Source organism: Apaloderma vittatum, unplaced genomic scaffold (genome assembly GCF_000703405.1).
Source record: "Apaloderma vittatum isolate BGI_N311 unplaced genomic scaffold, ASM70340v1 scaffold12093, whole genome shotgun sequence".
Classification (NCBI taxonomy): domain Eukaryota; kingdom Metazoa; phylum Chordata; class Aves; order Trogoniformes; family Trogonidae; genus Apaloderma; species Apaloderma vittatum.
The window spans coordinates 43,320-47,199 of NW_009706468.1; positions in this window are offsets into that span (position 1 = coordinate 43,320).

A 3,880-nucleotide genomic window follows, 5' to 3' on the forward strand; every position below is an offset into this window, starting at 1 on the left:
GAGCTATTCCAGTGAAAAAGCCTGGGAATATGTAATGGGGAGGTGAGGGGAGTTCTCTCCAAGCACAGAAAACACTCGAAGACTCCTAAGGGAAAAGTGAATTAGTGAGAGGCACTATATTTAGTATGTTAGCTGTCTTGAAAAAGTGCTCTCTTCTTATGTCTTGTTTTGCTTTGTTTTGTTTTCACAGAAAGCCATGTGAAACTTGCAATGTTTTGTGTTTGTCTATACTGTGTTTGGTGCTTGAGAGGTACTGCATGCCCTGCAAGTACAACCCCTGAAACCAGATGCAATTCTAGCCAATGTGGGAGCCTATTAAAAAAATAAAAACAAAAAGAAAAGAAAAAAGAAGTCATTCCAGGTTCTGTGCAACTCTGCAACTCTGTTAGAGATTCATACTAAGTAAGAGCTTAGCCCTAAATTCCTCTTGGCTGTTTTACAAACTAAGGGCAACTGAGATTCAGCTGATATTCCTTTAACATAGTTGGTATCTAACAGGGGCAGTTCAGTCAGATCTGTCACATGGAGTCTAAAAACACTTGTAGCAAATTAACTTTGTAGCTCTGGGTGCAGGTAGGTAGAATGTAGGTGTTATTTCACAAGGTGAGTTTTTTCATCTGTAATAATTTCACATCTTAAAACTACTGTTCTAGTCCTCCATTTCTTATGTACATCTGAAACAAAAACAACTGATGATAAAGGAAAGCTGAGATTTATCAGCAGAACTTCCTGAAAAAGAAGTATTATTTTGAAATGACTGGGCTGGAATAAGAAATGCATTCTATATGAAGATAGTATAAAAAAAAAATGTTGTTTCATTACTTAGTCCCTCAAGCAGTCTTCCTCCCTTCCTTAATGAAATGGAACAGTCTATGTCTTTATCACTTCTTCCATTTAATCTTGTTAATGCAACTGTTAAGACTCCTCTTTTGCAACAGCATAGGTGTAACTGTGAATACGTAAGACAGTAGGAATAATACTGTTCTGCTTCTAGGATTCGTATTTGTTTATGAAAAAAATGTGTGATATTCAACACAGAATAAAAACTGATGGTACTGGTGAGTTGAAACTTTTTTCTTCTTCACTTCCTTAACAACATGCGTTAGTCCAATGAAGAATAAACAGGGAAATATTAATCATGCTGTACCAAATCTATGCTTGAGACAACTGCACTCAGAGTTTTACTAAAGATTAATTCTTCTTACTGTGTTAAAAGATGGTAGATTAAATTGGTAAGTAGACAGTTGGGAAGTATAACATTTTTCAGACAGCAACAGATGCAAATCCAAGAATATCTCCAGCTGATTTGATTGCTTTTTGAAAGATGGGGCAAAGATTTTAAATAAAAATGTGCAAAAGTGAAAATCCATAGTGATGATCAAAAATACGAATAAATTTAAAGAGCTTGGAGAAGAGAACATCAGAAGGATTTCAGAGTTATTTCAGACTGAAGTCACTTCCGTTATTTGTTTGTTGTTGCCTAGGTCTCCTGTCATTTTGCCTTGTAGGAGTTATATTGTGCTTAATGTACAGTGGGAAGGTACTGTAAGGAAAGTGTGTCAGGGAAGTGAATGGAAATTATTTCATTGACTGTAATGGCAGTTACATAATGTCACAGACAAAGCTAGTTAGATTGTCCTTTTTTGCTGTAGTCCTATATTTTGACTTGAGTGTGTTGAATTACTCGAAATTTACCTAGTGCAACTCAGAACCAAAATCCATACCAGCAGAAACACATTTCCCCATCCCTTCTTTCCCTTGAGCAGCCAGTTTGACCATTTTCTGTCTTAAAAGGAAAAAAAAGAAAAAAAAAAAAGCAACCCTCATTTTTTAGGGCTTTTGCTACTGAATCGTGCTCATTAACAAAAATGAAGACACAAACTATGCTCATGTATTCTTTCCTCTCAGCTTTTCCCTGAGCACTACGTTTAGCTTATTTTGGGAAAAAGCTTTAAGCTGTAAAACATTTAGCATTAAAAGCTGCATTAATTAGTGGTTTATCAGGACTGCAAATATACAATATATTTAGCTTACTAAAATGCTTTGGGTTTTTAAGTTGCATCATGCCCGGTGGTTCACTAAAGTATTCTTAATCAAAGTGTATGATTGTATTAGTCAAATCAGCTAAAATTATCCTGAAGATATGTTGCATAAGGCAGAGGAAAGATTTTAGGGAAAAAATAATTAAGCATTTCAATTGTGAAGAACAAATAGATTTACGAAGATTCTAGGAATGAGAAACGTTCCACAAAATAAGAGTGTTGAGTGTCAGGGGGGAAAAAATGCAGGGATGTTAACAAGAATTTTGCTTCTCAATGTGCAAAATAACCCTTTGTGCTCCACTGTTACACCATTCTTAGGTCTTTGTTCATGGTACATGCTCTGTAGTGCTTGATATTCTGTGTGCAGGGCTTGCTAAAAGTATTTGACTTTTCTGTAATTAAATTTACACATTCAGATGACTCAGTGTATATACTTATTCACTCTCTAGGTCTGGACTATTTCTGTGCTTAGTTTTCAGTATTAGATAAGAGAAAACTCCCATGACCAAATTTCAAGAAATGTAACAGTTGTGATATGTGCTTGGTACAGTAAGTGATACAACTCTAAAAATTTATGCTAGAGATGTAATATTTGGGGAAAATTAAGGATATGATCAATTAATGTAATTAAATGTTTAAATAATCTTGCAGGTATGTATATTCAGATAATTATGAGGAGGGGTCTTTTTCTAATAACAGTTATATGGTATAGGCAATCAGTTATGTTAGGCTGGCAAATAAGGTATTGCTTTAATTGATAAAGTGAAAGAAACATTTTTTTATTTTATATGTGATTTCCACAACCGAATACTTACCATATGAAACATATCCTTCTTACACATAGTTAGATGTGAAGTTTTTTCTGTATCTTGTCTAAGGCATAGTATGTGAGAAAAGTTGGGAAACAATGTTTTTCAAAGTTTGCAAAAGCTACTAGTAACCATGGGGTGTATTTTTACATTGTCTTTAAGTCATTTAAGTCACATTTCCACAGCTTGTGAGGTTGTAAATGTTACCTCCTGAGAGGTAATGTCTAAGGTACCTGTAACAATGGTTACAAAAGACAATCAAATTTGTTTTTTAAAGGTGCATGTGGGATACAAAATTATTAGGCTTTTTATGTATGCTAACATATGCAGTAATTTCTGGAGTTTGAAGTGGTTTTTGTTAAAAATGGCACTAGATATGCTTGTGGGTGGGTATTTGGTCTGAACTTCTTCAAATCTCAGCCTCCTTTTTTCCTTTTCAATATTTTGTTTCTAAAAAGTAGGATGTAGCCATACCTCAATAAAAATCAGTATGGATTTCCACAGAAATGGAAGAATATAAACATAAATATACAGTTATTGGAATTGTGAGCTCATTTACTTACATGAAGGTGAAGTACTTTTCCATTCTAAGTATCACTTAGTGATTTTTCTGTCATATTTTAATTATATTTATTTCTAGTTGTCCATAACTTAATAATTTCCAGAAATAAAGAATTAGATGGTTTGGTTCTTCTCTATTATCTTACCTGTTTCCAAAAGAAGAAAGCATTTAATACTCTCTGATTATTTCATAACCTGCAGACAGCTTTTGCATGAAGTATAAATACTGCAAAAACTAAATAATTGAGAGGTGGGACAATAGAAGAAGGTTCTGGCCCAGCTGTTACCTTCCCTGAGGCTGCATTCTTTGTAGGTCCAGCAACTCTTTTTTATATGTATCCACAGACAGAACAATTCTCCTAAATCCTTAATCATTCACAATGCACTGTAATACTGCAGTTCTAACACCCACCCCACATGATATTGCTGTTTCTGATAGCTGTCCGTCCCAGATGTTGGTACACTCTT